A 12,481-nucleotide genomic window follows, 5' to 3' on the forward strand; every position below is an offset into this window, starting at 1 on the left:
CAATTACAAAATGGTTGCTCCTGGACAAGAGCAAGGGAAATTCAGAGATGTCAAAATGAGAAATATTTGAATGGGCCATTTATATCATACCGCATGTCATTAGTTTTAAGAACCTAACAGATCATATATTAAAACCCATGTAGATAAGGAAATTAGGGCCTGCTCAAATTCAAATTCATTTGACTAGCAAGTAACTGACTTAGGACTAAGTTTAAATCCAGTACCCCTACTCTGGTAATTTGCAATAAATTATAAATATTCCTAAATTATTTAAGTAATAATTTTTCTGCGAGGATTTCTTTAGATTTAGATTTTGTGCTGTTAGAATTATAGAAACATGTGGTTCCAATGATTCTTCTTATGTTGTTGAAATCTCACTTTTCCTACTGATATAAGCCTTTCTTAAAAGTACAGATTAAAGTACAAAATACAAATTTAACTTGTGCTTATTACTTGTTTATGTTTCAAATCTTAATTTAAAAATATATTTGACTTGGAAAGATAGAAAGCCCTTACTTATTAATCTAGATAATTCATTTAGTAGCAAGACACACTCTTAATCAAAACATCAAATTTTGTTGTTACTTAAGTAGAGACAATTTTGTATGCCTTTATTCAATGTTAAGATTTTAATACTTTAAAATTAGAAGAGATCTTCCAGATATATAATCTCTAGTATAATTTACCGTTTTTCAGGAGTTAACACCAGAAATGTTAAATAACTCTCTCTATGTTACACTGCTGGCTAGTGTCTGCATTCAAACAAAATCAGAGTCCTTGATGCAAAGTTCACTTTTTCTTCCCACTACTTTGTACTGGATGGATTATATCTGTGGATTTTTATTTCTGTGAGTGCAAGTATTTTGTATTCTTACTCTATATATCCCTAGTGCCTAGCACCATGTACTATCACAATATTGATATTCTCTAGACTTGCAAATAAAATTTGACCATCTGATCCCAAGCAAGATTTTAAATAGGACAAAACCTTAAGAAACACCAACAAATTTTGCCTATAACAGAGTGGCATCCATATATTTATTTATTTATTTATTTATTTTATGATAGTCACACACACGGAGAGAGAGAGAGAGAGGCAGAGACATAGGCAGAGGGAGAAGCAGGCTCCATGCACCGGGAGCCGATGTGGGATTCGATCCTGGATCTCCAGGATCGTGCCCTGGGCCAAAGGCAGGCGCCAAACCGCTGCGCCACCCAGGGATCCCCCATATATTTTTAAAAACATAATTTAGGTTTTTTTTTTTTTTTTTTTTTTGCCATTGCCTAAGTGTAATAAGAGTTAAACCAGTTATGTATGTACATATGGTATCTGTCTGTCTATCTATCATCTATCTATATGCATACACACAAATACACACACAATGAAACGTGGAAGAGATGCAAGGCTGGCTCCTAGAATCTAAAAGTTCCTACATAATCCTCCAGATGCCTTAGGATATGGTGGAGCAACAGAGAAGATGGAGTCTGGGACCTCTACAGAGTAATCCGCCATGTGCTCCTTATCAGCAGAGGATGTGATACAGCATTTGACTACCAGTGACTTTCTGACCATACATCAAAAGAAGGGTCATCTGCTTCTAGATCAGAGTTGACAATGGAAAACTAAAACTGGAAAGTAAAATTGTTGAGAAGGGAAGACTATTACATAAGATGTATAAGATAGATAGATAGATAGATAGATAGATAGATAGATAGATAATAAATATAGAGATGCTCTCTCTATTAGCTTATATATGTTATAACATATAAAAATATATACATACATATAACTCATTTGATTATTATTATGGATAGGCAATTTAAAAATGAAAACATTTTTAAATGAAAAATATGCTATTTCATTTTGAGGGTATGAATCTTAGTGATTGAAGTGGCTGATATATACATTTATACACATATACTGTTTGTGTGCACACACATACAGTATTAATTGTCTTTTCTTTATTCATTATTGGCTCATTGACATGAACATTTTAGAATGATATATATTTTATTAAAAAGCAAATAAAAAGTTATTTCTTCCCCTGAAATAATATTGAATCAAGATGATGATTTAATTTTGTGTATTGCATTTGTGCACACTATTCAACTTCCAAAGTTATTATCAATGTGTTTAGCCCATATCAGTTAAGAAATCAAATCCCATTGCACAAGCATATATAATGCTTTTCTGCAATATAGTAGAATTAAAATTGCAGTGCCTTCCAATCAGACCATAAGCAATGTAGTAATCAAGCAATAATTTAGCAAGTTCATTTTTCTATTACACTGTTTTCAACACAAAGCTACTGCATAAGTATTTCCATAGCTTTGAGGTCAAATTGAAAGAGAATTTGCAAGAGTAACTATAAAAAACACCTTGAGCTAAGTGTAATGGAGGTTGACTTTGAGACTCACTTAGTCAAGCTTAAAATTGGTCTCTAATTACAGTCAAAAGAAAAGATAACAGTATTTTACTGAAAAATCTAAGGCATTAACAATTTAAAAATTTACAGCAGTAGCAGATGTTCAGGGGAAAAATTAAAACTCACTCTAACATTATCAATAGTTTTTGCTCAATCTCTCTATTGACTTATTTCTCCTAAGTTTTATAATAAAATAACTTTAAAAATATACTTTCATAAATATTAAAGTAATCTTAAGGTAATGTGCTATTTCAGTCTGATTATTCTTGTCATAGTATGAAGTATGTTGCATTGCCTTAAACATGCATTTGTTAGGCAAGTTACCAAATTCTATGTTAGGCATAAAATAATTTGCTTGATTGTTTTAAAAGTATGACAAGTAATGAAGAATAAAAAAGATATTAGAACTCAGTGCATCCTGTAGATGTTGCTATAAAGTAGGAGTGGGAAAACTATAGCCTATAGTCCAAATCTGGCCTTCTGCCTATTTTGCTAAATTTTTTATTGGAATACAGCCATTCCAATACCCATTTTTTTGGTATTTGTCTACAGCACTTTCACACTATAAGACAAAGTTGACTAGTTAAGACACACATTGCATATAACCCACGAAGACTAAAATATTTACCATTGGTTCTTTACATAAATATTTTGCCAAGCTCACGGTAAGATCTTGAGAAAAAGAGATCTAAAAGCTATACCTTTTTTGGAGTTGAACTGCCTATATCAAAGTACAGTCATTTTATTCTTATTAGAACATAACCCATGACTTCCATCTATCAAAGTTATTATGGACTGCTCTTCCTTCAGTTATTTGTGTAGCTTACTGATTCTCCTCATTCAAATCTCCACACAAAAGTCTTCTAGTCAGGCTTTCCTTACAGATCATATTTAAAATACTGTCTACACATTTGCCCCATTAATCTCTATCATATCAATTGACTGTATTTGTCTTGACAGCAATTGTTACCATGTTGTTGAACAGAGTTAGATGCTCACTAGATCTATTTTTTGTTCCTCTGGGTAGGAAGATCATATTTTTCAGTCTTTCTTGCACTTAATGAGTCCTTAAGTTTTGGTCAATGAAATATAGGAGATAGAGCAGAATGACAAGAGACCTGTCAAATTATTATGTTGTACAGCTGAAACTAAAGTAACATTGTGTGTCAACTATACTTCAACTTAAAAAGGCAATGACAATATTATTGCAGTGGAGACATTACCCACATTCTAATTGTAAAAACAAATTTCTTTTAATGAATTCAGGTATCTTTCCTACTTTGACCATTTCCAAATGATTTTATAAAATATCTAGGAGGTAACTACCCACATTCAAGTCTTGCCTGGATTCCCTGCCCTTGCTATTCTACTTTTCTCCACTGGTTAAAGTTACTAGTGTGTATCCCCTAACTCCCTTAAGCGTCCTCATTCCTATCTGGTCAAGAGCTCACATACATACATCACTCAATATCCTCTTTATCATGACTATAGACCTCTTCAAATCTATAGACCTTCTCCATGTATTTTGTGGCTCTTTTGAAGAACACAGAGAATTCTGGAATACTCTCAGGTAACTATACATCTGCAGTGAATTCAGAAGGATTGCTTCAGGGTCTCTCTATGTGAATAGACCAAACCAAAGTCATATCTAGTTGATTGTTAATGAATCATATTACTCATGAATTAATGAATCATGGCAAGATGTGAGGTAATTCTAGAAACTTTCTATTTTCCTCAGTCCCATCTGGAAAACAATGCTCTGGATTCCTCTGCTCAGATTCCCACATAAGTTGAGAATTTTATCCTTCTTTTGGTGTTTTGAGCTCATAGTGGGTGAAAAGTCATTTCCAGAACTTCTGAGGAATCTTCCTGAGCAGCCAGCTCTCTCTGATTCTTGCCCTCTGCTTTTACCATATTTTACTGATGTCCTCTGTAGTAGGAAAAACTTGCCTTATGCTTAGATCTTTTGAAGGTCAAAATCCAACATTACCTTCTATTTTTCTCTGTATTTCTGTGAACCAAACGTACTTTCAGTGCAGTGAGCGCAGAACACTCTCTCCTCTCTTCTTCCAAATGGGAATCCATCCTCAGAACGGGGTCCATTCTCAGAACATTTCTGAGACAAAAAGAAATGTTGATATTTCAAAATAGTATCAAACCAAGAAAAAAAGAGTCTATGGCATTCATCCAACTAATATGAAAAGCTCATCCATTAGGAAACAGCTCCATTAATCCATTGGGATTAACCTTAGTGTGAATTCTGTTCAAGATTTTAAAAACAAAAGCTTTAAATAACTTCCATAAGCCTTTTGTTTATGTAAATAAATATAGTTTATATTTATATATATATATTTGTGTGTTTGTGTGTGTGTGTGTATATATATATATATATATATATATATACATATATATATATAGAGAGAGAGAGACAGAGACAGAGACAGAGAGGAAGATTGTAAACATGAAATATAAATCAAGGAGGACAAACATTCACAGAGCTATTAGGCCCACAACTAAGCACTTTTATATGGTAATATGGTATATCATCTAGGCCTTAAAACCATCCTTTGCAGTAGATTCTATTGTCCTCAAATTACATGTAAGAATGAAAGATGGATTTGGAATTCCAACCAGGCCTGACTGAATATAAACACTGAGTTTATGTTACTTCCAAATTATCAATTAAAAGTTGATAAAAAATGACAAATTTTTTTCTAATGTAATTTCTTAAAAGTATAATATTACATTTTAGGTCTAAGAAAGTCAAATAAAAAGTGATCATTTCATTTTGGAGGAATATATCAATATTTCACATGAATTCAAAATAAAATATAGTATTGAGGTTAAGAACTTTGGCTCAACTGATCCAAATCCTTACTTTTACCATTTGTGTGACCTTGGGGAACTACCCAATCTCCATAATTTACTTTCCTTTTTCATACATGGGAATAATAATTTTGAAATATCTGCGTGAGCTATTGAATGTGTATTCTTAAGGTGTCTGGCACATAGAAAACACTCGATCAATACTAACTACTGATATTATTTAGCTCAAGTAACAAACCCTAAAATCGAATCTATTCAGTCATACCAGCACTTAATTTCTTACTCTGTCCACCAATACTTCCAACTGTGTAGCCCCTTTAATACAAAATTACTTTATCTCTAGGCAGCTGTGGCCATAACAAGTGACATTGTGGATCAGAACAATGGCATCCTCCTATGTCATATATGTCTTCAGAGCTTTCCTCTGATCCTGACGGAGTCATCTTCAGCTGATTATATGTTTAACTCTAGGGCTTTTTTTTTTTTTTTTTCCTTTAAGATTATTTCCTAGATACTCCTTCACTATATAAAAGCATAATGTAGTCTCCATCAGTTCAGTATGTTTCTACCCTTTCTCCAGGACACTTGCTTGACCCTTGATCAAATTTCTACAACTTGAAAAGTATTTCTATAATATATGAAATTTAAAATATATTTTAAAAGATTTTCAGGCTCCCTTAAAGGAGTGAGATATCTTTCTCATCAGGATCCATGAATCAGATAAAAACGTACTGTTGTGGTTGAAGTACAAGTGACAGAGCTTCAGCCTGCCTGCCTTGTTTCTCTTTTCACTCTCTGCCTGTCAGCTGAGTTGCCCAAGAGACATAGTTTAAAAACTCCTGTTCTAAGCCTACCTCTGTCTTTCCAACTAGCTTTCTGCTCTCTGTTCCTTCTATCTCTTTCATATTATCACAAAGAACAAAGAACTCTTAAACTGCCTTTGATTAATTCAAAAGTAAAGAAATGGATACATAAAAATGCTGACCTTATGCATTGGCTAAAATCTATTTTTCAGTTGAAGTTAGCATCATCAGTTGGGTACCCATATGTGTATTTATCTTAATGCTTTTTTGTTAGGGGCAGGTAACTTTATATTCCACAAAAAAAAAATGTATCACTTTGCAATATTTTTTTCTCAATTGGTCATCATCCTATAGTTTTAGAAGTACGTATTATGACCAAAGGCAGATAGTAAAACATTTCAACATAACTTACTCTGCCAATATTTAGAAAAGCAATGTTTCTCCAAGAATGGGAAAATAATTCCCTCCATTCTGAGGTATTTATCTTATAAAATAAACAAGTCCCAACAACACGATGATTCATTGATTACTTTTATCTGCAATGGTAAGAAAATGCTCAGAAATAGAGATTTCTGAAGTCTGTGCTTTATGACAGTGCTGAAAAGCAAGCATGCTGCTTTACACGTCCCAGTAAGTGAATAGCATGGTTAAGCAGACCTAACGTGCTCCTAACATTTTCCATTCTGTTTACACTGCCTAATTTTATCTTTCATATAATCCTTTGATATAGATAGGACATATATTAATATTCCAATCTGAGAAACAATGAAGTCCAACAATGAACAATTGAAGTCCAGAAAGTTTAAGTGACATGTTTAAAACCATTCATCTGCTAAGGGATGACACTTAGGTTACCTGAATCCGTATCCTTGTTCCTTCTACTAAGTACCCTGTCAATTACATCTTACACACTCAGCTAAATATAGATGAGCTTCCAAAGTCAAAAAAGGAGGAGGTAATGAAGTGCAATATTTAACAGTTCATTAAAGGAAAATATGTTTTCTTACTTTGTTAAAAACAAGAGTAGCTAATTTATAGAGACTGAGAAGAGTGGGCATTAAGATAGAAAACTGAGTTCATTATTAACATCAAGTCATTACAGTAGAGAAATATTTTTCTTAAACAAAGGGTTTTACCAGAGCTTTATATAAGAAAGCCATATATTTGTTCAGTTCTTTTTTTAAGTTTAAAGGGACAAAGACATATCTATGTCATTAATGTCATTTTATCAGCATTTATTTACATCCTTATCTAAGCCAAGTACTAAGCTAGGGCCTTTGAACTAAAGATTAATAAATTCTAGTCTTTTGTGGAGGATTTTGTGAATGGATTGCCAGCAGCCAAATCTATAATCCTCCTCTTAACCACAGAGCAAGGTATTGTCTGAGCTTTTTTGCCTTTAGGTGTGGCCATGTGGCTAAGTTCTCCACAGTGGAATGTGAGCAGAAATAGTGAGACCAACCAACCATTTCTATACACAACTAAGGGGATTCCCACAATGTGGCAATTTAAGTGCTAAAATCAGGAAAGACAAAAGCAAACTGAATTTAGCCACCCTAAATGGAAACAATGTTCCTGTTTTCAAGGCTGGGCTCTAACAATCCTTTATGAACTTGTCTATGCTCTTTTCTCTTTCTAACAGACTGTCATGGATATACATATAGTGACCTTAACAAACACAGCTCTGCAATGCTGAAACCTCTGTCAGCCTGGGTCCTGTATGATCACATGCCAGAGCAAAACAACCACAGAAGAAGAGCCTCAAATTTAGACTCCCCAGCCTAGACTTGTTATAAATGTTGGCAACAAACTTACTTTTTACAAAGCCACTAACTTCACTAAAAAAGTATGTCTACCTTTTAACCATGTCTTATCTTTTCAAAATAATATAAAACTCCTGATCCTAAATTATTTCAAGTCATAATGTAAAAAACAAATACCAGAGGAAAGGGGAGTAGTCTATTATAAAAAGAATTAAAAGAGTAACAAGTTGAACGTTGTATTTAGTGATATTTAAAACTGAAATAGAAACTTTTTTCATGGTATATTCAAAGTGCATTTCTAGAGACACATGATTACTTAAATAGATGATGGATGTAGCTAATAATTATTCCTTGACCAAATATATCTATGAGATTATCACCAAAAAGTACAATTTATGTTCTAGATTTTTCTTTAATAAGTGGGAAAAATGAAAATGGAGGAGTTGAAAGAAAGCTCCACAGTGAAGATATGTTATTTAATTCTTCACATGAAAGCACTATTCAAACAAAAACGAGTTTATTTAAACAAAGTCTTATTTCATAAAACTCTTGTTCATTGTGATCTGTGGTTCTTTTATTGGCAGCACAAATAAAAAGAGAGTTTCACTGCCTTAAAAAATCATTAATCTTGCAGTTTTTTTAAACAAATTAGGTAATGATTTTGTGAGTGCAACTTATTTTTCCTAATGCTATCCATCCCTTCACAGTAAGAACTAAATAATTCTCATATTACTTGTCTCATAAAGCAAAAGCAGTGTCTGGATAGGTTGGATATCAGGATATGCTTCTTATAATTACAAAGATTGAGCAACTTTAATATCTCCAATTATTTTCATAACCATGAGGATTTGATTTATTTTATTTTAAAAAAATATGGATATTGTCACTAAATGTTGGATATCTCTTCTGTGACCAGATACAACCCTCCACAATTTGATTTTGTTTTTTTCAGAAGAGACTTTCATAAAGACCTATGATCAAAAAAATGATTAAAATTGAACTAAGATTAAGACTGCATGGACTTCCAACAATTTAAAAATTTATTAATTAAAAATTGATTTACTATTACCTCATATAGTCACTTTCCGATCAATTTTTCATCAAGATACAATAAATAATGCTGTTATCTCTTAAATAGTGTACTACTTATGGTTGATTTCCTCTGTCAAACTCCAGATATTTGTTTTCCTCATAATGAGGAGCTATGGACTATAAAATTATTAATATATGAATGTTTTTTGGAATGTTAGATGCATTAGAGATTTATGTAAAAACAAAACAAAGAAAACTATGTATGGAAAAATCTTTCAGAACAATCAAATAGTCACTGGCATACTTTCCTCATCATCAATAATCTAAATAGAATCCTTCAGTGAACATCAATTTCATAAAATATGTTTGCTCTTCAAACACAGTTTCTCACAATATATATGAGTAAAACTTGTATGAGCATGAGTCCAGATAGTACATGAGAGTGAGCCAGGTTTTTATGTGTATAGCTTATGTCCCCCGTGTATTTTCCCTGAATTGATTATGTCCATGTACATGCTACATAGTATATCAGGATATAAATAATACAGTAAAATGCTTTGAACTGTTTTCAACTTGTAGAAATTATTTAAGAAGCAGAAGCTAAAAATAAGGATGGCATTACAAGATATGTGGAAGCTTAAAAATCTCAAAAGTATAACACTGATAACCTAAAAAATAAACCACTATGCTATCAATTAAAATATAAAGAAAATGTAAAAAAAAAAAAAAGCATTAAAGTTCAATACAAAAATGATTACATAGATTAAGACATTAAAGTCTACTTAGTTTGGGGCTGATGAAAATATTTATTATAATTAGCCTGAATCTATCATATATATTTACTAAAATAAAATAAATCAGCATTAGGAAATACAAAAGTAGAAATTATAACTTTATATTGAATACAAATTTTCTCACTTTTTCCCCCTTCCTCCATATATGTACCATGATATGAATATAAAATTCAGGAAAATTAAAAAATGATCACAATAGTTTATCTTATGGATATGATCTAGAGTGCCATATCATTTAGTAAACCTCATCTTAAACTCTAACAAATATATTTCACTGGGTTTAGTTTCATTGTCTAAGTTGACTCTCCATAAATTAAAATACAAATTACAGGTAATTCTATTAATACATATAATGATCAAGATCAAATAGAAAATGTCATTATTAATGATATAAATGGTATTTTGTGGATAAAAGTGTGAAATGAAATTTCTTTTATTATGAAGATATTAACTGGTTAAATTATACATCAACTTAATAGAACTTGCTTTCGCGATTGAAGTGTGAAATATTGACATAAGCTTGTTACTTAGCAATGTGAATTTACATATTTTCTTTCAACAATATGTCATATTTTGCTACAAGAAAATCGCATTTAAAACTAAAATCCAACATAAATATTGAAAAAGATGAAAAGAGTAGGCATTCTTCTGAAAAAATTTTAGATAAACAGTTAAGCAGGATAACAGAAAACTAAGGAACCATTTTCTTGGGGTGCCTGGATACCTCAGTCACATTTGTCTCAGGTTATGACCTCAGAGTCCTGGGATCCAGTCCCATATGAGGCTCCTAGCTTAGCAGAGGGTCTGCTTATCCCTCTTCCTCTTCCCCTCCCCCTGCTCCTGCTGTCTTTCTGTCAAAACAAATAAGTGAAATCCTTAAAAAAAAAAAAAAGAAAAAGAAAAAGAAAACCATTTTCTTCCTAGAAAACAATGTGCTTTCCTGAATTAATCTGGATAATTGCCTTAATTTTAGACTGATTTTGTAGAAATATGGAATTTTGTGGTTCATTTATGCACATAAATTAATTTTAAAGGAAAAACCGAGCTTTTTAAATCAATGTAATTCTTTAATTCAGAATGTTTCTAAATATTTTAACTTTTTAAAATATGTTTGGCTAGAAGAAAAATATTTTTATCTAAATACATTTTTCAAACAAAACAGCCAATAAGAATATTAAACCTCCTGAATATTTGGACATTATGTTTTTGGACAGTAAATGATTATGTTTGTTAAATTATTATTTTTAGGGGAAAAGAGCATTGCATGCTGGCTTTCATTTTTATTATACTTTTTTTTTCTTTAAAATGAATTGCCTTTGATATAATCACAGTTCCTCAACATTGGTTAATCTTCTATTTAAAAAAAGTGTAGAGCAAAACAAAACAAAACAAAAAATCAACATTACCAGCAATAAAATAAATTTATTTTCTTGATATCTTATAATAAACAAATATATTTGAAACAAAGAAAAAGTTTACAATATTGAGTTCATGTTGGGAGTAAAGGCAAAAAAATAAGTGGCCAAAGTGATTTGTGTTTCTCACAAAACAAAAAAAAAAAGAGAATATGAAATGTGCTTTGAACTGAGATCATTACCCAATGGGCTCTTCAAGAGGTATGAGGGACCTCCTACTCTCATCCTATTTTCTTGGTTTCTTAACCATCTGTTTATAAGAAGTATTTTCTAATCCTAATCTCAGGAGATATTATCAGTTGCTTAGAACTAGGAAAAATTCTATTCTCCTCTCTACCAGCTAAAGAGATAAATGGGCAGGTTTCTGGAGGAGTTACCTTCTTACTAAGCATGCTTTGCTAGACTTTCTAACAGAATCTAGTAGTTTGTGTTTAGAATGTGTATTTGCTTCTTTTTGGATAGTTCTGCCTTTTTCTGATAATAGTGGTACATCTAATTAGTCATGCTCCTTTTGAAGGCAAAGAAACTTTGCCTTTGATGGCTAGAAACTCAGAACAGATATGTTTCAATGCAGGGTATAATAGAATGGAGATGACAAATCTTCAGTTCTATGGAACAGATGGCAGGGAGGATGCACAGATCCTGGATGATAGAGTACTTAAGATAAAGGTTAGTGAGAGAGGTGGTGTGCTAAAGCTTCAAGACAGGTAAAGGACACACCGGTTTCACATCACATAACCTTAAGAATAGTGGATAATTTTTCCGGCATTCTTGCAGTCAAATAAATAAATAAATAAATAAATAAATAAATAAATAAATAAACAAATTCATATAAATATAATAATATAAATATATAATATGTAATATAAATATAAAACATATATGCATATTTATATATTAATATATATTTATATACTTTGCATCATGATTATAAACCCAAATTTCTATGCTAGACTGCTACTTACTACCAGTATGACCTAAGGCCCCTTATTTAAGCTCTCTGTACCTCAGCTTCCTTCTCCATGAAATGAGATAATAACAAAGTATTTGATGAGTTATTAGAGGATTAAACAAGTTAATCCATACAAAGTATTCAGAAGAGTAGCTGGCACACATTAACCACTCAATAAATACTAGCTATTTTATTCCTGATCTTGATAAGGAAATTTCCTAAAACTCCATTCAATTCATAATCAAAGTTTCTATGAGTTTGAGAAATAAAATATCTGGGCACTTCTAGGAGAGTCAAAGGGAGTGGCCATCAAACAAGGAATTATTGATCAAGTGTGTCTTTTCAGTTTTTTGCCTAGGCATAATTTTGACTTTGAAAATGGAGTGATACACTGACTTAAATTCTCCAATATTGCTGTATTCAAGATGACTTTATGCTCTAGAGATGAAAAATGCTGCAAATGAGCTTAT

General features: G+C 31.8%; 1 long non-coding RNA gene across 12 annotated transcripts in view; it reads right to left on the reverse strand.

The window, feature by feature from the left end:
- Positions 1-12,481, reverse strand: part of LOC112661853 (uncharacterized) — a 179,521-nt gene that overhangs the window by 129,010 nt on the left and 38,030 nt on the right. For all 12 annotated transcript variants that reach the window (XR_003138040.3, XR_003138037.3, XR_003138043.3 and 9 more), the window contains exon 2: positions 4,417-4,542. This is a non-coding gene — a long non-coding RNA (uncharacterized LOC112661853). The remainder of the gene's footprint in view (positions 1-4,416; positions 4,543-12,481) is intronic.

The sequence above is a fragment of the Canis lupus genome, chromosome 31 (assembly GCF_003254725.2).
Source record: "Canis lupus dingo isolate Sandy chromosome 31, ASM325472v2, whole genome shotgun sequence".
NCBI classification, from domain to species: domain Eukaryota; kingdom Metazoa; phylum Chordata; class Mammalia; order Carnivora; family Canidae; genus Canis; species Canis lupus.